Source organism: Salvelinus alpinus, unplaced genomic scaffold, assembly GCF_045679555.1.
Source record: "Salvelinus alpinus unplaced genomic scaffold, SLU_Salpinus.1 scaffold_200, whole genome shotgun sequence".
NCBI lineage: Eukaryota > Metazoa > Chordata > Actinopteri > Salmoniformes > Salmonidae > Salvelinus > Salvelinus alpinus.
This window is the reverse complement of record NW_027256141.1, coordinates 474-23,028: the sequence shown is the minus strand read 5'-3', so window position 1 is coordinate 23,028 and position 22,555 is coordinate 474. Positions and strand designations below refer to the sequence as shown.

General features: G+C 48.4%; 1 long non-coding RNA gene across 1 annotated transcript; it reads left to right on the top strand.

Moving 5' to 3' along the window:
• The first annotated feature begins 599 nt into the window (after positions 1–599).
• LOC139567300 (uncharacterized) lies at positions 600–3,769 on the top strand. Its single transcript, XR_011673331.1, has 2 exons — positions 600–1,406; positions 1,497–3,769. It is a non-coding gene; the product is annotated as an uncharacterized lncRNA (long non-coding RNA).
• Positions 3,770–22,555: the final 18,786 nt, after the last annotated feature.

Sequence of the window (22,555 nt, the reverse complement as noted above, 5' to 3'; positions counted from 1 at the left end):
GGCCAAAGTGAAACTACCCCCTAGAAACCCTACCTACAACTACCCCTCAATTAAGAAACAAGTTTCCAGCCCTCTAAACACCACAAAAAAAGACCAAGAATACACGGCCACCATCTCTCTCTAAACATCGCACTTTACTACACTTAATGACGTGACTTCAAAAGCGGGAAAATATCTCCACCACATTTGAAGGCCTATAACAAGACCTATGGGTCACCTAGAAACCCAACTTTAGATTCATTATGCTCCTTTGGATGTCTACTCTACCCTCAACCGTTCCTGTCACCACAGAACCTTATCTTGGGTTCTTTCCGGGCCCAAACTCTCAACTAGAGCAGACCGCTCCAGACGATAACACACAAGTCTATGGTGACACAAAGATCAAACACACCTTTTTCAAAGAGGGATCTATTATACTTCTACACATCACAGGAACTCCACGTATGGCTCATCGTGATCGCTAAGACTTCTAGTCTTACCTAAAATTGACCTGGTACCTCTCGGACACCCACAACCCAAACAGTACCCCAAAAGCAAAGTGTCTACTACACATCGCATTTCACTAAACTTAATGACGTTACTTCAAAAGCGAAAAAAATATCTCTACCACATTTGAAGGCCTATAACAAGACCTATGGGCCACCTAGAACCCCAACTATTGATTCATTATGTTCCTACGGATGTCTACCCTACCCTCAACCGTTCCTGTCACCACAGAACCTTGTCTTGGGTTCTTTCCAGGCCCAAACTCTCAACTAGAGCAGACCGCTCCAAACGCTAACACACAAGTCTATGGGGATACAAAGGTCAAACACACCTTTTTCAAAGAGGGATCTATTATACTTCTACACATCACAGGAACTCCACGTATGGCTCATCTTGACCCCTAAGACTTCTAGTCTTACCTAAAATTGACCTGGTACCTCTCGGACACCCACAACCTAAACAGCACCCCAAAAGCAAAGTGTCTACTTCTCCCATACTATTCCCCATAGGAATCAACGATGGAGGCCTCCCCATCACTTAACAGACTCACAGACGCCGTATCCAAATTAAACAGCGATCTTATTGGACGAACCACTGCCATACCCCTCACATGGACACTGCATGCACACCTCATGCACCAATAGGATTGGAGCTACCTGACAAAACCACGCCCCAGCCATTTTCCTATAAAAAGAGGAGCATCCCTCAGTCTCAGTACCACTTGGCTCAAACACCTCTTTGAAGACACTTCACCTAACTTGATGGAAGCTGGATCTCTACTAGTACACCTCATCCTGAAGGACCACCCCTGCTGAACGACTAGACCCCAACTCCAGGCTACACCCCAAAGACCCCTCACCTTGACCAAGACTCCAACTGGTACCCTACACTCCATACGAAGATTTCATCTCCACTGAATGGTAAAGCCCTTAGCTGCATGCTACACCCAGGATTCAAACTACTTTTAAAGCCGCCTTTAAATCCTTGCGATTTCTCCCCTAAAAATTTAGGTACTCCTACATCACCGGACCCCCATCCCAGAGAATCTACGCCCTTTTTGGTATTTTTTCGACGGACCTTCACAGACCTTCCAGACCATCGAACTTCTACCACACATATACCCACACACACACCCCATCTTTTCGGTCCAAAATACGGCCTTTTTACCGTACTAGGACCTAGTGCACTTTTTTGCACCTTTTTCTCCTCCCTGCCACCTGATGAAGCCGAGTAAGGCAGAAACGCGTCGTGGCTGGGCTACCCCTAGACCCGTTGTGCAGCTGTAAGGAAGGCAGGTTCCACACGGACTTCGGGGGTACCTCCTTTTGGCTACTCAATTTTTTTTGTACTTTTCTCTTACCCTTATTTTGAGTTTTACACAGGGACACACTACAATGGAAGATCTACGAGACAACAAGGACTCCGGGCACTCTGATGGCTACTCAGACCCCCTACTTCACCACAAAAACGGGCCCAAAAATTTCGACGGGGCATAGATATCCACTTAGACCCTCTACACACTTTAAGAAGAGACGCACAGAGGGGCCAGCCGAAAAAAGTTTCGACTGGCAACCGAGTCTCATTGCAGGAACGTCGACTTCGCCTTACATAGCGTCTCTCTTTTTCAGGCTTCAACGAATGGCACAACAGGCTCCCACCACTACAACTCCGACACAGGACAACCGGGTCTCACCAACCCAAGACCAACCAGAACCTAGGACAAAGAAACCCTTCAAAAAAAGCGGCTAACCCCCACCATACCAGGGGACCCTGAGACCCGGTCATACCCTCATAAGGTTGACATAGGGAAGGGCTCCTTTTGGGCAACACAAACCCTCCTAACCTTCCCCCACATCATACCCTGACCAGGGTGATTGAGGGAACGGAGCAGAGGCAGAGTGTTAAGGTGGCCTCTGAACTTTCATTTCCATCCCATACCCAGTCCAGGGTGGTATGGAATGAAAATCAGCAGGAGCAGGTTATAACTCCGTAACCACCTACCTCGATATACACCTACACCCCAACCAAAGCATTACTGGACCCTGACTCCGTCCAATGTCCCCCTCTAGACACTCCACGGACCGGATTTAACCACCTACTCCATCGAACAGCTAATCCAGCGAAAGGCGAAGCTCTCACCGATCCTGTACCGCAGGACTAATGCCTCCACAGGTGGGACGACACCACAGCAAAATAAGAATAAAAGTAACCGTAGGGAACACCAGGCCCCCACCACTACTACCTCGACTACACGGGACAACCTGGTCTCACCAACCAGAGACCAACAGGAACCGATGTAAAAGAAACTCTCCCAAGAAAGCGGCTCAACCCCACCATACCCGATGGCTCTCCCCCACCATACAACTCACCAAGCTACCGGGTGGCGACCCGTATCCAGAAAAGACTCCAGTCAAAACAACTACTCCCTCTTCACACACCCATCCTGGCCGTCAAAAGGAATAAAAACCTCAAGGATCCCTTGGTCAGCAGCTTCCTCTAAAGACCACCACAAAGAACCAAAGAATCTCACCGGGACCCATGGACCAAGGATGGACCTCCTAAACCTCTCGAGGACCAACACCACCACCATGGACTGGACCCCCACTGAGGCTCTCAGTACAACGGAGGTACGCCTGGACATACACTGCACCTACACCCTACACACCCCACATCCCATACAAAAGATAGGGGGCCATTAAGACCATAAAAATAGACCTCTAACAGCACTATAGAGTTACCATGACCATGGACTCTCAATAAAACGTTCCTTTAGCCTCTTTACTAGCACTATAGAGTTACCATGACCATGGACTCTCAATAATACTTTCCTTTAGCCACTTTACTAGCACTATGGAGTTACCATAACCATGGACTCTCAAAAATTCTTACCTTAAAAAATAAAATTAAAAAATAAAAATAAAAAAATAAAAAGGAGGACATATATGTATTTATATGGTTCTCCTTTTTTGGGTTTCTTGACCTCAAAGTTACCATGACCATGGACCTTGATGAAAAGAAACGATAAAATAGAACTAAATAACAAAATTACAAATAATATACCCTCACCAACCTACCACCCTTCCAAATTACCTCTCACCTACACCCACCAGCACCCCCAACGGACGAGAACCTTTTTTCTCCAACAACTCTTGGGACCCCGACCTTGGCGACTCCCCCGCAGCGAGTATACCTTAAGCAAATTAGGCCCTTCCATACACCAAGCAAGAAGACTGGATGAAATGGATTGACTGTACTCCTCCGGGGCCTCTCGGGGTCTTGTTGGCAGACGAATCGGCTGAACCCCCCCAGCTCCATACAAACAGGGGACTCACGTACCGCGCTGGACGACTATCTACCCCAGTTTAGAACTGGATTGGCAGTATGTTCAGTAGCGCGTGGCTCTGCCTAGCGAGTTGGGGTACCTTAGCTTTAGAAAGTGGGGCTTTGGGGTTGGGCGCTGCGGCTGGAGGATCGCCTCGGCCGTGTAATCCCTGGGGTGCCCAGATTATGTCTGGCGGAGAATTGGATCCCACTAATTTTTACTGGGGGACCCCTTACCCCGCCGCACTGAGCCTGGACAACCGATTCACACTTTTTTACCTTGTCTACGATCAAATTCACTGTCTAGGGAGGATATACCTCTGGAAATGCTACGATCCTGGAAGGGAGTTATTCCACTGGTCACTATCACCCGAACCATTGAATTACCTAGGACTGAAATGGTAGGGATGGAACACGGCTATCAACTGTAACTCCTGGCAGACGAGGCTAGAGGTTGTTTTGCCTGATCCAAAAAACCCCCGATAGACTTTTCGAAACACAGGACGGAACTGCTAAGGTGGATGTATGATAGCCGTGAAGAGGGCTTGCCTTCTGGGTTCTTATCTGCCCAAACCTATGGGAGTTCAATGACTTACCACTCGACAGGGACACATGACAACCAACTGAGGCCCGGACCTGCACAAGGTACGCAACTCGACGGTTTTGCCTGATCCTACGCCGAGTATACCCATACGGACCAGCTGGATTGGACTATACATGGGTTGATTCAGAGTTAGGATCCTGGAAGGGAATAACCCCTGAATTACACACATGATTGAAAACATCCAGGACCTAAACTGACGAACACGGAAGTGAATACATAGACAACACGGAGCTAAGAGAGAAGGATCCGAGGGGGAGTAAACTCCTAGGTTGCACTATGCTTTCCACATCCGTTGACATAGCGGACCTGGACCTCTTGACCACACCACTCGATATGGACACATGGCAACCAACCGAGGACCAAACCTGCATAAGGGGCGCAACTCAAGGGATTTTGCCTGATCTTAAATCGAGTCGACAGACCTACCTAAACTTAACCATTCCTAAAACTATACCTTACCCTAACCCTAACCCTAACCCTAACCCTAACCACCTAACCCTAACCCTAACCCTAACCCTAACCCTAACCCTAACCCTAACCCTAACCCTAACCCTAACCCTAACCCTAACCCTAACCCTAACCCTAACCCTAACCTAAAAAACCATACCTAACCCTAACCCTAACCCTAACCTTAACCCTAACCCTAACCCTAACCTGAACCACTCTAAAAACTATACCTTACCCTAACCCCAACCCTAACCTTAACCATCTTTCCAACTATACCTAAACCTAACCCCTACCTTACGGACAGACTACTTTTTAACCCAACCATTGGGTTAATCTACAAGTGGGCACCATGGGGCCTACGACTTTGGCCGGCCGCGCCCGGACCCCTCCGGCCTACGCGCATATGCGTGGAGTGCACCCCCTCCCTTCCCCCCTCCGGTTTCCACGTGTCAGAGATGGAAGTGGATCAACCGACTCAAAACTAGAAACCAAACACTAGCCAGTCACCGCTGCATTGCCTGCCGAGGGATCCGGACGCAGCAAGCCAGAGAATTTTTATCCCTGAAAATTTACTGGGATTATCTTAAATCAGGCTTTTTATAGGGATGTTAATCCTCCATCCCTATACTTCCTTAAGGATTGGTTTGATGGTGAACAGGTCAAAAATAATCATTAGATTTTATACTACCTTAAATGACCTACTCTACTCCTGACCCTTGGATGCACATCACCCACTCTACCTTTCTCCACGGAAAAGATTCATCCTTTGTTTTCACCAAAGACCCTGGATTCCACTACAACATACTTCGACTGGATCTTCTGATGAACACCACCTCTGCTTTTTTCAACACAAGAGGATTTTTCTCATCAAAGACCCTATACTCTTACACCACACACTTCAACCTGAACTCCTGCAAAGACATCACCTTTCTCAACAAAAGACAAAGAATTATTTTTTACCAAAGAACAAGAATTCACCACCCTGACACAGGTGAAAGAGACTTCTACCTACCCTGACGACCGTATCTCCAATTTAGGAGTTAAAAGGAACAAATTATAACATAGGCTCACCCCACTCACACCTCTGCACCATACACAAACAAACCAAAAACCCAGGTAAGACCCCCACCCATACGACACCAACCCTACTACAAGCTTTACCAGGAAGGCTGGACCACTGTATATCTAAGATACAGGCATGGGAATACCAAAAAAGAACCACCCAAACGATTTATCTGGATTAAAACCTAAAACAATCATCCCCCACACAGGTAAGTATTGATATTGAACACTACACCCTCCCCCGGGCATGTATTCACCTACTGGAGAAGTTACACCTACTTCGGGAGAGACACATCAATGGAAACAGCAAAAAAAGTTTTTCCGGACCCATATCTCCCATTCCCCAAGTGGACGAAAACACGACAACACGGCAAAATATACCGCATTCACAGGATCCCAAATGGACGAAAACGCGATGGATGCTACACTCCGCTAAAAAGCACCAATTCAAGACGACAAGAAAAGCACCATCCCGGAGCGGGCCAAAGTGAAACTACCCCCTAGAAACCCTACCTACAACTACCCCTCAATTAAGAAACAAGTTTCCAGCCCTCTAAACACCACAAAAAGACCAAGAACACACGGCCACCATTTCTCTCTGCACATCGCACTTAACTACACTTAATGACGTGACTTCAAAAGCGGGATAATATCTCCACCACATTTGAAGGCCTATAACAAGACCTATGGGTTACCTAGAACCCCAACCATAGATTCATTATGCTCCTACGGATGTCTACTCTACCCTCAACCGTTCCTGTCACCACAGAACCTTATCTTGGGTTCTTTCCGGGCCCAAACTCTCAACTAGAGCAGACCGCTCCAGACGTTAACACACAAGTCTATGGTGACACAAAGGTCAAACACACCTTTTTCAAAGAGGGATCTATTATACTTCTACACATCACAGGAACTCCACGTATGGCTCATCGTGATCCCTAAGACTTCTAGTCTTACCTAAAATTGACCTGGTACCTCTCGGACACCCACAAACCAAACAGTACCCCAAAAGCAAAGTGTCTACTGCACATCGCACTTTACTACACCTAATGACGTGACTTCAAAAGCGGGAAAATATCTCTACCACATTTGAAGGCCTATAACAAGACCTATGGGTCACCTAGAACCCCAACTATTGATCCATTATGTTCCTACGGATGTCTACTCTACCCTCAACCGTTCCTGTCACCACAGAACCTCATCTTGGGTTCTTTCCAGGCCCAAACTCTCAACTAGAGCAGACCGCTTCAAACGCTAACACACAAGTCTATGGGGACACAAAGGTCAAACACACCTTTTTCAAAGAGGGATCTATTATACTTCTACACATCACAGGAACTCCACGTATGGCTCATCTTGACCCCTAAGACTTCTAGTCTTACCTAAAATTGACCTGGTACCTCTCGGACACCCACAACCTAAACAGCACCCCAAAAGCAAAGTGTCTACTTCTCCCATACTATTCCCCATAGGAATCAACGATGGAGGCCTCCCCATCACTTAACAGACTCACAGACGCCGTATCCAAATTAAACAGCGATCTTATTGGACGAACCACTGCCATACCTCTCACATGGGCACCGCATGCACCCCTCATGCACCAATAGGATTGGAGCTACCTGACAAAACCACGCCCCAGCTATTTTCCTATAAAAAGAGGAGCAACCCTCAGTCTCAGTACCACTTGGTCGAAAACACCTCTTTGAAGACACCTCACCTGACTTGATGGAAGCTGGACCTCTACTAGTACACCTCATCCTGAAGGACCACCCCTGCTGAACGACTAGACCCCAGCTCCAGGCTACACCCCAAAGACCCCTCACCTTGACCAAGACCCCAACTGGTACCCTACACTCCAAACGAAGATTTCATCTCCACTGAATGGTAAAGCCCTTAGCTGCATGCTACACCCAGGATTCGAACTACTTTTAAAGCCGCCTTTAAATCCTTGCGATTTCTCCCCTAAAATTTAGGTACTCCTACATCACCGGACCCCCATCCCAGACAATCTACGCCCTTTTTGGCATTGTTTCGACGGACCTTCACAGACCTTCCAGACCATCGAACTTCAACCACACATATACCCACACACACACCCCATTTTTTCGGTCCAAAAATACGGCCTTTTACCGTACTAGGACCTAGTGCACTTCTCTGCACCTTTTTCTCCTCCCTGCCACCTGATGAAGCCGAGTAAGGCAGAAACGCGTCGTGGCTGGGCTACCCCTAGACCCGTTGTGCAGCTGTAAGGAAGGCAGGTTCCACACGGACTTCGGGGGTACCTCCTTTTGGCTACTCAATTTTTTTTGTACTTTTCTCTTACCCTTATTTTGAGTTTTACACAGGGACACACTACAATGGAAGATCTACGAGACAACGAGGACTCCGGGCACTCTGATGGCTACTCAGACCCCCTACTTCACCACAAAAACGGGCCCAAAAATTTCGACGGGGCATAGATATCCACTTAGACCCTCTACACACTTTAAGAAGAGACGCACAGAGGGGCCAGCCGAAAAAAGTTTCGACTGGCAACCGAGTCTCATTGCAGGAACGTCGACTTCGCCTTACATAGCGTCTCTCTTTTTCAGGCTTCAACGAATGGCACAACAGGCTCCCACCACTACAACTCCGACACAGGACAACCCGGTCTCACCAACCCAAGACCAACCAGAACCTAGGACAAAGAAACCCTTCAAAAAAAAGCGGCTAACCCCCACCATACCAGGGGACCCTGAGACCCGGTCATACCGTCATAAGGTTGACATAGGGAAGGGCTCCTTTTGGACAACACAAACCCTCCTAACCTTCCCCCACATCATACCCTGACCAGGGTGATTGAGGGAACGGAGCAGAGGCAGAGTGTTAAGGTGGCCTCTGAATTTTCATCTCCATCCCATACCCAGACCTGGGTGGTATGGAATGATAATCAGCAGGAACAGGTTACAACTCCGCAACCATCCACCTCCACATATTCTTCCCAGTCAACACCATCTAAACATGGATTGCTGGATAGTACAACTGGATGACATCCCCAGCTGGCAAACTTGACTCATCAGCCAATCCCACACCATAGGACTCCAGGACCCCTAAAACCCCTCGAAAGGACAAGTAGCAGACCTGCCATACAGATCACCGCTCCAAACAGAACACCACCTCCGCTCATCACACCACAGGATGTAAAGAAAGGATACGGACGTTCCAGTAAATAATCCCTCACACAGGGGCAGACAAAACCAACACCGGTCCACTTCTTACTGACCAGAACATGTCGCAGGGAAATCTAGGAGCAACACCTACTCCAGACGCCCCACCACCCCATCACAACCACCCGAAACTCCAAAACCCTATGACAACAGAGATGGATACAGCAAAACGAAGCCATCTACTTGGGGAACCAAACTCCGTCAACAGTCCACCTCCAGTCACCCCACGGGCCGGATTTACGAATGGAACATCAGGCTCCCACTACTACAAATCCGATCATACGAGACAACCTGGTCTCACCCACCCAAGACCAACCGGAACCGATGATAAAGGAACTCTTCAAAGAAAGCGGACCACCCCCACCATACCAGGGGACCCAGAGACCCGGTCATACCCTCACAAGGTTGACATAGGGAGGGGCTCCTTTTGGGCAACACAAACCCTCTTAACCTTCCCCCACATCATACCCTGACCAGGGTGATTGAGGGAACGGAGCAGAGGCAGAGTGTTAAGGTGGCCTCTGAACTTTCATTTCCATCCCATACCCAGTCCAGGGTGGTATGGAATGAAAATCAGCAGGAGCAGGTTATAACTCCGTAACCACCTACCTCGATATACACCTACACCCCAACCAAAGCATTACTGGACCCTGACTCCGTCCAATGTCCCCCTCTAGACACTCCACGGACCGGATTTAACCACCTACTCCATCGAACAGCTAATCCAGCGAAAGGCGAAGCTCTCACCGATCCTGTACCGCAGGACTAATGCCTCCACAGGTGGGACGACACCACAGCAAAATAAGAATAAAAGTAACCGTAGGGAACACCAGGCCCCCACCACTACTACCTCGACTACACGGGACAACCTGGTCTCACCAACCAGAGACCAACAGGAACCGATGTAAAAGAAACTCTCCCAAGAAAGCGGCTCAACCCCACCATACCCGATGGCTCTCCCCCACCATACAACTCACCAAGCTACCGGGTGGCGACCCGTATCCAGAAAAGACTCCAGTCAAAACAACTACTCCCTCTTCACACACCCATCCTGGCCGTCAAAAGGAATAAAAACCTCAAGGATCCCTTGGTCAGCAGCTTCCTCTAAAGACCACCACAAAGAACCAAAGAATCTCACCGGGACCCATGGACCAAGGATGGACCTCCTAAACCTCTCGAGGACCAACACCACCACCATGGACTGGACCCCCACTGAGGCTCTCAGTACAACGGAGGTACGCCTGGACATACACTGCACCTACACCCTACACACCCCACATCCCATACAAAAGATAGGGGGCCATTAAGACCATAAAAATAGACCTCTAACAGCACTATAGAGTTACCATGACCATGGACTCTCAATAAAACGTTCCTTTAGCCTCTTTACTAGCACTATAGAGTTACCATGACCATGGACTCTCAATAATACTTTCCTTTAGCCACTTTACTAGCACTATGGAGTTACCATAACCATGGACTCTCAAAAATTCTTACCTTAAAAAATAAAATTAAAAAATAAAAATAAAAAAATAAAAAGGAGGACATATATGTATTTATATGGTTCTCCTTTTTTGGGTTTCTTGACCTCAAAGTTACCATGACCATGGACCTTGATGAAAAGAAACGATAAAATAGAACTAAATAACAAAATTACAAATAATATACCCTCACCAACCTACCACCCTTCCAAATTACCTCTCACCTACACCCACCAGCACCCCCAACGGACGAGAACCTTTTTTCTCCAACAACTCTTGGGACCCCGACCTTGGCGACTCCCCCGCAGCGAGTATACCTTAAGCAAATTAGGCCCTTCCATACACCAAGCAAGAAGACTGGATGAAATGGATTGACTGTACTCCTCCGGGGCCTCTCGGGGTCTTGTTGGCAGACGAATCGGCTGAACCCCCCCAGCTCCATACAAACAGGGGACTCACGTACCGCGCTGGACGACTATCTACCCCAGTTTAGAACTGGATTGGCAGTATGTTCAGTAGCGCGTGGCTCTGCCTAGCGAGTTGGGGTACCTTAGCTTTAGAAAGTGGGGCTTTGGGGTTGGGCGCTGCGGCTGGAGGATCGCCTCGGCCGTGTAATCCCTGGGGTGCCCAGATTATGTCTGGCGGAGAATTGGATCCCACTAATTTTTACTGGGGGACCCCTTACCCCGCCGCACTGAGCCTGGACAACCGATTCACACTTTTTTACCTTGTCTACGATCAAATTCACTGTCTAGGGAGGATATACCTCTGGAAATGCTACGATCCTGGAAGGGAGTTATTCCACTGGTCACTATCACCCGAACCATTGAATTACCTAGGACTGAAATGGTAGGGATGGAACACGGCTATCAACTGTAACTCCTGGCAGACGAGGCTAGAGGTTGTTTTGCCTGATCCAAAAAACCCCCGATAGACTTTTCGAAACACAGGACGGAACTGCTAAGGTGGATGTATGATAGCCGTGAAGAGGGCTTGCCTTCTGGGTTCTTATCTGCCCAAACCTATGGGAGTTCAATGACTTACCACTCGACAGGGACACATGACAACCAAATGAGGCCCGGACCTGCACAAGGTACGCAACTCGACGGTTTTGCCTGATCCTACGCCGAGTATACCCATACGGACCAGCTGGATTGGACTATACATGGGTTGATTCAGAGTTAGGATCCTGGAAGGGAATAACCCCTGAATTACACACATGATTGAAAACATCCAGGACCTAAACTGACGAACACGGAAGTGAATACATAGACAACACGGAGCTAAGAGAGAAGGATCCGAGGGGGAGTAAACTCCTAGGTTGCACTATGCTTTCCACATCCGTTGACATAGCGGACCTGGACCTCTTGACCACACCACTCGATATGGACACATGGCAACCAACCGAGGACCAAACCTGCATAAGGGGCGCAACTCAAGGGATTTTGCCTGATCTTAAATCGAGTCGACAGACCTACCTAAACTTAACCATTCCTAAAACTATACCTTACCCTAACCCTAACCCTAACCCTAACCCTAACCATCTAACCCTAACCCTAACCCTAACCCTAACCCTAACCCTAACCCTAACCCTAACCCTAACCCTAACCCTAACCCTAACCCTAACCCTAACCCTAACCCTAACCCTAACCTAAAAAACCATACCTAACCCTAACCCTAACCCTAACCTTAACCCTAACCCTAACCCTAACCTGAACCACTCTAAAAACTATACCTTACCCTAACCCCAACCCTAACCTTAACCATCTTTCCAACTATACCTAAACCTAACCCCTACCTTACGGACAGACTACTTTTTAACCCAACCATTGGGTTAATCTACAAGTGGGCACCATGGGGCCTACGACTTTGGCCGGCCGCGCCCGGACCCCTCCGGCCTACGCGCATATGCGTGGAGTGCACCCCCTCCCTTCCCCCCTCCGGTTTCCACGTGTCAGAGATGGAAGTGGATCAACCGACTCAAAACTAGAAACCAAACACTAGCCAGTCACCGCTGCATTGCCTGCCGAGGGATCCGGACGCAGCAAGCCAGAGAATTTTTATCCCTGAAAATTTACTGGGATTATCTTAAATCAGGCTTTTTATAGGGATGTTAATCCTCCATCCCTATACTTCCTTAAGGATTGGTTTGATGGTGAACAGGTCAAAAATAATCATTAGATTTTATACTACCTTAAATGACCTACTCTACTCCTGACCCTTGGATGCACATCACCCACTCTACCTTTCTCCACGGAAAAGATTCATCCTTTGTTTTCACCAAAGACCCTGGATTCCACTACAACATACTTCGACTGGATCTTCTGATGAACACCACCTCTGCTTTTTTCAACACAAGAGGATTTTTCTCATCAAAGACCCTATACTCTTACACCACACACTTCAACCTGAACTCCTGCAAAGACATCACCTTTCTCAACAAAAGACAAAGAATTATTTTTTACCAAAGAACAAGAATTCACCACCCTGACACAGGTGAAAGAGACTTCTACCTACCCTGACGACCGTATCTCCAATTTAGGAGTTAAAAGGAACAAATTATAACATAGGCTCACCCCACTCACACCTCTGCACCATACACAAACAAACCAAAAACCCAGGTAAGACCCCCACCCATACGACACCAACCCTACTACAAGCTTTACCAGGAAGGCTGGACCACTGTATATCTAAGATACAGGCATGGGAATACCAAAAAAGAACCACCCAAACGATTTATCTGGATTAAAACCTAAAACAATCATCCCCCACACAGGTAAGTATTGATATTGAACACTACACCCTCCCCCGGGCATGTATTCACCTACTGGAGAAGTTACACCTACTTCGGAGGACACACATCACTGGAAACAGCAAAAAAAGTTTTTCCGGACCCATATCTCCCATTCCCCAAGTGGACGAAAACACGACAACACGGCAAAATATACCGCATTCACAGGATCCCAAATGGACGAAAACGCGATGGATGCTACACTCCGCTAAAAAGCACCAATTCAAGACGACAAGAAAAGCACCATCCCGGAGCGGGCCAAAGTGAAACTACCCCCTAGAAACCCTACCTACAACTACCCCTCAATTAAGAAACAAGTTTCCAGCCCTCTAAACACCACAAAAAGACCAAGAACACACGGCCACCATTTCTCTCTGCACATCGCACTTAACTACACTTAATGACGTGACTTCAAAAGCGGGATAATATCTCCACCACATTTGAAGGCCTATAACAAGACCTATGGGTTACCTAGAACCCCAACCATAGATTCATTATGCTCCTACGGATGTCTACTCTACCCTCAACCGTTCCTGTCACCACAGAACCTTATCTTGGGTTCTTTCCGGGCCCAAACTCTCAACTAGAGCAGACCGCTCCAGACGTTAACACACAAGTCTATGGTGACACAAAGGTCAAACACACCTTTTTCAAAGAGGGATCTATTATACTTCTACACATCACAGGAACTCCACGTATGGCTCATCGTGATCCCTAAGACTTCTAGTCTTACCTAAAATTGACCTGGTACCTCTCGGACACCCACAAACCAAACAGTACCCCAAAAGCAAAGTGTCTACTGCACATCGCACTTTACTACACCTAATGACGTGACTTCAAAAGCGGGAAAATATCTCTACCACATTTGAAGGCCTATAACAAGACCTATGGGTCACCTAGAACCCCAACTATTGATCCATTATGTTCCTACGGATGTCTACTCTACCCTCAACCGTTCCTGTCACCACAGAACCTCATCTTGGGTTCTTTCCAGGCCCAAACTCTCAACTAGAGCAGACCGCTTCAAACGCTAACACACAAGTCTATGGGGACACAAAGGTCAAACACACCTTTTTCAAAGAGGGATCTATTATACTTCTACACATCACAGGAACTCCACGTATGGCTCATCTTGACCCCTAAGACTTCTAGTCTTACCTAAAATTGACCTGGTACCTCTCGGACACCCACAACCTAAACAGCACCCCAAAAGCAAAGTGTCTACTTCTCCCATACTATTCCCCATAGGAATCAACGATGGAGGCCTCCCCATCACTTAACAGACTCACAGACGCCGTATCCAAATTAAACAGCGATCTTATTGGACGAACCACTGCCATACCTCTCACATGGGCACCGCATGCACCCCTCATGCACCAATAGGATTGGAGCTACCTGACAAAACCACGCCCCAGCTATTTTCCTATAAAAAGAGGAGCAACCCTCAGTCTCAGTACCACTTGGTCGAAAACACCTCTTTGAAGACACCTCACCTGACTTGATGGAAGCTGGACCTCTACTAGTACACCTCATCCTGAAGGACCACCCCTGCTGAACGACTAGACCCCAGCTCCAGGCTACACCCCAAAGACCCCTCACCTTGACCAAGACCCCAACTGGTACCCTACACTCCAAACGAAGATTTCATCTCCACTGAATGGTAAAGCCCTTAGCTGCATGCTACACCCAGGATTCGAACTACTTTTAAAGCCGCCTTTAAATCCTTGCGATTTCTCCCCTAAAATTTAGGTACTCCTACATCACCGGACCCCCATCCCAGACAATCTACGCCCTTTTTGGCATTGTTTCGACGGACCTTCACAGACCTTCCAGACCATCGAACTTCAACCACACATATACCCACACACACACCCCATTTTTTCGGTCCAAAAATACGGCCTTTTACCGTACTAGGACCTAGTGCACTTCTCTGCACCTTTTTCTCCTCCCTGCCACCTGATGAAGCCGAGTAAGGCAGAAACGCGTCGTGGCTGGGCTACCCCTAGACCCGTTGTGCAGCTGTAAGGAAGGCAGGTTCCACACGGACTTCGGGGGTACCTCCTTTTGGCTACTCAATTTTTTTTGTACTTTTCTCTTACCCTTATTTTGAGTTTTACACAGGGACACACTACAATGGAAGATCTACGAGACAACGAGGACTCCGGGCACTCTGATGGCTACTCAGACCCCCTACTTCACCACAAAAACGGGCCCAAAAATTTCGACGGGGCATAGATATCCACTTAGACCCTCTACACACTTTAAGAAGAGACGCACAGAGGGGCCAGCCGAAAAAAGTTTCGACTGGCAACCGAGTCTCATTGCAGGAACGTCGACTTCGCCTTACATAGCGTCTCTCTTTTTCAGGCTTCAACGAATGGCACAACAGGCTCCCACCACTACAACTCCGACACAGGACAACCCGGTCTCACCAACCCAAGACCAACCAGAACCTAGGACAAAGAAACCCTTCAAAAAAAAGCGGCTAACCCCCACCATACCAGGGGACCCTGAGACCCGGTCATACCGTCATAAGGTTGACATAGGGAAGGGCTCCTTTTGGACAACACAAACCCTCCTAACCTTCCCCCACATCATACCCTGACCAGGGTGATTGAGGGAACGGAGCAGAGGCAGAGTGTTAAGGTGGCCTCTGAATTTTCATCTCCATCCCATACCCAGACCTGGGTGGTATGGAATGATAATCAGCAGGAACAGGTTACAACTCCGCAACCATCCACCTCCACATATTCTTCCCAGTCAACACCATCTAAACATGGATTGCTGGATAGTACAACTGGATGACATCCCCAGCTGGCAAACTTGACTCATCAGCCAATCCCACACCATAGGACTCCAGGACCCCTAAAACCCCTCGAAAGGACAAGTAGCAGACCTGCCATACAGATCACCGCTCCAAACAGAACACCACCTCCGCTCATCACACCACAGGATGTAAAGAAAGGATACGGACGTTCCAGTAAATAATCCCTCACACAGGGGCAGACAAAACCAACACCGGTCCACTTCTTACTGACCAGAACATGTCGCAGGGAAATCTAGGAGCAACACCTACTCCAGACGCCCCACCACCCCATCACAACCACCCGAAACTCCAAAACCCTATGACAACAGAGATGGATACAGCAAAACGAAGCCATCTACTTGGGGAACCAAACTCCGTCAACAGTCCACCTCCAGTCACCCCACGGGCCGGATTTACGAATGGAACATCAGGCTCCCACTACTACAAATCCGATCATACGAGACAACCTGGTCTCACCCACCCAAGACCAACCGGAACCGATGATAAAGGAACTCTTCAAAGAAAGCGGACCACCCCCACCATACCAGGGGACCCAGAGACCCGGTCATACCCTCACAAGGTTGACATAGGGAGGGGCTCCTTTTGGGCAACACAAACCCTCTTAACCTTCCCCCACATCATACCCTGACCAGGGTGATTGAGGGAACGGAGCAGAGGCAGAGTGTTAAGGTGGCCTCTGAACTTTCATTTCCATCCCATACCCAGTCCAGGGTGGTATGGAATGAAAATCAGCAGGAGCAGGTTATAACTCCGTAACACCTACCTCGATATACACCTACACCCCAACCAAAGCATTACTGGACCCTGACTCCGTCCAATGTCCCCCTCTAGACACTCCACGGACCGGATTTAACCACCTACTCCATCGAACAGCTAATCCAGCGAAAGGCGAAGCTCTCACCGATCCTGTACCGCAGGACTAATGCCTCCACAGGTGGGACGACACCACAGCAAAATAAGAATAAAAGTAACCGTAGGGAACACCAGGCCCCCACCACTACTACCTCGACTACACGGGACAACCTGGTCTCACCAACCAGAGACCAACAGGAACCGATGTAAAAGAAACTCTCCCAAGAAAGCGGCTCAACCCCACCATACCCGATGGCTCTCCCCCACCATACAACTCACCAAGCTACCGGGTGGCGACCCGTATCCAGAAAAGACTCCAGTCAAAACAACTACTCCCTCTTCACACACCCATCCTGGCCGTCAAAAGGAATAAAAACCTCAAGGATCCCTTGGTCAGCAGCTTCCTCTAAAGACCACCACAAAGAACCAAAGAATCTCACCGGGACCCATGGACCAAGGATGGACCTCCTAAACCTCTCGAGGACCAACACCACCACCATGGACTGGACCCCCACTGAGGCTCTCAGTACAACGGAGGTACGCCTGGACATACACTGCACCTACACCCTACACACCCCACATCCCATACAAAAGATAGGGGGCCATTAAGACCATAAAAATAGACCTCTAACAGCACTATAGAGTTACCATGACCATGGACTCTCAATAAAACGTTCCTTTAGCCTCTTTACTAGCACTATAGAGTTACCATGACCATGGACTCTCAATAATACTTTCCTTTAGCCACTTTACTAGCACTATGGAGTTACCATAACCATGGACTCTCAAAAATTCTTACCTTAAAAAATAAAATTAAAAAATAAAAATAAAAAAATAAAAAGGAGGACATATATGTATTTATATGGTTCTCCTTTTTTGGGTTTCTTGACCTCAAAGTTACCATGACCATGGACCTTGATGAAAAGAAACGATAAAATAGAACTAAATAACAAAATTACAAATAATATACCCTCACCAACCTACCACCCTTCCAAATTACCTCTCACCTACACCCACCAGCACCCCCAACGGACGAGAACCTTTTTTCTCCAACAACTCTTGGGACCCCGACCTTGGCGACTCCCCCGCAGCGAGTATACCTTAAGCAAATTAGGCCCTTCCATACACCAAGCAAGAAGACTGGATGAAATGGATTGACTGTACTCCTCCGGGGCCTCTCGGGGTCTTGTTGGCAGACGAATCGGCTGAACCCCCCCAGCTCCATACAAACAGGGGACTCACGTACCGCGCTGGACGACTATCTACCCCAGTTTAGAACTGGATTGGCAGTATGTTCAGTAGCGCGTGGCTCTGCCTAGCGAGTTGGGGTACCTTAGCTTTAGAAAGTGGGGCTTTGGGGTTGGGCGCTGCGGCTGGAGGATCGCCTCGGCCGTGTAATCCCTGGGGTGCCCAGATTATGTCTGGCGGAGAATTGGATCCCACTAATTTTTACTGGGGGACCCCTTACCCCGCCGCACTGAGCCTGGACAACCGATTCACACTTTTTTACCTTGTCTACGATCAAATTCACTGTCTAGGGAGGATATACCTCTGGAAATGCTACGATCCTGGAAGGGAGTTATTCCACTGGTCACTATCACCCGAACCATTGAATTACCTAGGACTGAAATGGTAGGGATGGAACACGGCTATCAACTGTAACTCCTGGCAGACGAGGCTAGAGGTTGTTTTGCCTGATCCAAAAAACCCCCGATAGACTTTTCGAAACACAGGACGGAACTGCTAAGGTGGATGTATGATAGCCGTGAAGAGGGCTTGCCTTCTGGGTTCTTATCTGCCCAAACCTATGGGAGTTCAATGACTTACCACTCGACAGGGACACATGACAACCAACTGAGGCCCGGACCTGCACAAGGTACGCAACTCGACGGTTTTGCCTGATCCTACGCCGAGTATACCCATACGGACCAGCTGGATTGGACTATACATGGGTTGATTCAGAGTTAGGATCCTGGAAGGGAATAACCCCTGAATTACACACATGATTGAAAACATCCAGGACCTAAACTGACGAACACGGAAGTGAATACATAGACAACACGGAGCTAAGAGAGAAGGATCCGAGGGGGAGTAAACTCCTAGGTTGCACTATGCTTTCCACATCCGTTGACATAGCGGACCTGGACCTCTTGACCACACCACTCGATATGGACACATGGCAACCAACCGAGGACCAAACCTGCATAAGGGGCGCAACTCAAGGGATTTTGCCTGATCTTAAATCGAGTCGACAGACCTACCTAAACTTAACCATTCCTAAAACTATACCTTACCCTAACCCTAACCCTAACCCTAACCCTAACCCTAACCCTAACCCTAACCCTAACCCTAACCCTAACCCTAACCCTAACCCTAACCCTAACCCGAACCCTAACCCTAACCTAACCCTAACCTTAACCATTCTAAAAAACCATACCTAACCCTAACCCTAACCCTAACCTTAACCCTAACCCTAACCCTAACCTGAACCACTCTAAAAACTATACCTTACCCTAACCCCAACCCTAACCTTAACCATCTTTCCAACTATACCTAAACCTAACCCCTACCTTACGGACAGACTACTTTTTAACCCAACCATTGGGTTAATCTACAAGTGGGCACCATGGGGCCTACGACTTTGGCCGGCCGCGCCCGGACCCCTCCGGCCTACGCGCATATGCGTGGAGTGCACCCCCTCCCTTCCCCCCTCCGGTTTCCACGTGTCAGAGATGGAAGTGGATCAACCGACTCAAAACTAGAAACCTAACCCTAACCCCTAACCCTAACCCTAACCCTAACCCTAACCCTAACCCTAACCCTAACCCTAACCCTAACCCTAACCCTAACCCTAACCCTAACCCTAACCCTAACCCTAACCCTAACCCTAAGCCTAACCCTAACCCTAACCCTAACCCTAACCCTAACCCTAACCCTAACCCTAACCCTAACCCTAACCCTAACCCTAACCCTAACCCTAACCCTAACCCTAACCCTAACCCTAACCCTAACCCTAACCCTAACCCTAACCCTAACCCTAACCCTAACCCTAACCCTAACCCTAACCCTAACCCTAACCCTAACCCTAACCCTAACCCTAACCCTAACCCTAACCCTAACCCTAACCCTAACCCTAACCCTAACCCTAACCCTAACCCTAACCCTAACCCTAACCCTAACCCTAACCCTAACCCTAACCCTAACCCTAACCCTAACCCTAACCCTAACCCTAACCCTAACCCTAACCCTAACCCTAACCCTAACCCTAACCCTAACCCTAACCCTAACCCTAACCCTAACCCTAACCCTAACCCTAACCCTAACCCTAACCCTAACCCTAACCCTAACCCTAACCCTAACCCTAACCCTAACCCTAACCCTAACCCTAACCCTAACCCTAACCCTAACCCTAACCCTAACCCTAACCCTAACCCTAACCCTAACCCTAACCCTAACCCTAACCCTAACCCTAACCCTAACCCTAACCCTAACCCTAACCCTAACCCTAACCCTAACCCTAACCCTAACCCTAACCCTAACCCTAACCCTAACCCTAACCCTAACCCTAACCCTAACCCTAACCCTAACCCTAACCCTAACCCTAACCCTAACCCTAACCCTAACCCTAACCCTAACCCTAACCCTAACCCTAACCCTAACCCTAACCCTAACCCTAACCCTAACCCTAACCCTAACCCTAACCCTAACCCTAACCCTAACCCTAACCCTAACCCTAACCCTAACCCTAACCCTAACCCTAACCCTAACCCTAACCCTAACCCTAACCCTAACCCTAACCCTAACCCTAACCCTAACCCTAACCCTAACCCTAACCCTAACCCTAACCCTAACCCTAACCCTAACCCTAACCCTAACCCTAACCCTAACCCTAACCCTAACCCTAACCCTAACCCTAACCCTAACCCTAACCCTAACCCTAACCCTAACCCTAACCCTAACCCTAACCCTAACCCTAACCCTAACCCTAACCCTAACCCTAACCCTAACCCTAACCCTAACCCTAACCCTAACCCTAACCCTAACCCTAACCCTAACCCTAACCCTAACCCTAACCCTAACCCTAACCCTAACCCTAACCCTAACCCTAACCCTAACCCTAACCCTAACCCTAACCCTAACCCTAACCCTAACCCTAACCCTAACCCTAACCCTAACCCTAACCCTAACCATCTAACCCTAACCCTAACCCCAACCCTAACCCTAACCCTAACCCTAACCCTAACCCTAACCCTAACCCTAACCCTAACCCTAACCCTAACCACTAACTAACCCTAACCCTAACCCTAACCCTAACCCTAACCCTAACCCTAACCCTAACCCTAACCCTAACCCTAACCCTAACCCTAACCCTAACCCTAACCCTAACCCTAACCCTAACGGACAGACTACTTTTTAACCCAACCATTGGGTTAATCTACAAGTGGGCACCATGGGGCCTACGACTTTGGCCGGCCGCGCCCGGACCCCTCCGGCCTACGCGCATATGCGTGGAGTGCACCCCCTCCCTTCCCCCCTCCGGTTTCCACGTGTCAGAGATGGAAGTGGATCAACCGACTCAAAACTAGAAACCTAACCCTAACCCTAACCCTAACCCTAACCCTAACCCATACAGGATATCATCTTGCAAGCAAGACCTGGATTATGCAATAAATACACTATTCAATGCACTTAGAAGAAGAGGATATTCAAAACGATTTTTAAGAACCATTAAAAACAACACATTGGCCGCCCTCCCTCCCATTCATCCAACACTCATAGACCACATCAAATCACCCACCTCTCTTAACCTTAACCTTAACCTCAATCCTACTCCTAACCTTAACCTCTCCCTAAACCCCACGCCTAACCTTAACCTCTCCCCAAACCCCACGCCTAACCTTAACCTCTCCCCAAACCCCACGGCTAACCTTAACCTCTCCCCAAACCCCACGGCTAACCTTAACCTCTCCCCAAACCCCACGCCTAACCTTAACCTCTCCCCAAACCCCACGCCTAACCTTAACCTCTCCCCAAACCCCACGCCTAACCTTAACCTCTCCCCAAACCCCACGCCTAACCTTAACCTCTCCCCAAACCCCACGCCTAACCTTAACCTCTCCCCAAACCCCACGCCTAACCTTAACCTCTCCCCAAACCCCACGCCTAACCTTAACCTCTCCCCAAACCCCACGCCTAACCTTAACCTCTCCCCAAACCCCACGCCTAACCTTAATGTTTACCATTACCCTAATCAGGGTTCTCATCCTAACTTAATCTCTACCTCCCTCCTTCACCCTAATCCTGACTCCCCTATGGAAAGTGATCTGCACCAATCACTAAACCGCAACACTTCCTCTGTCTCTTCTCCTTTGTCATCAATACTCAATCAACAGACAATTATCATCCCCCTAGTAACCACATTTTCACATAGAATCAGATCCCTACATCAATCAATCAAACACAACTTCTCTACAGTTC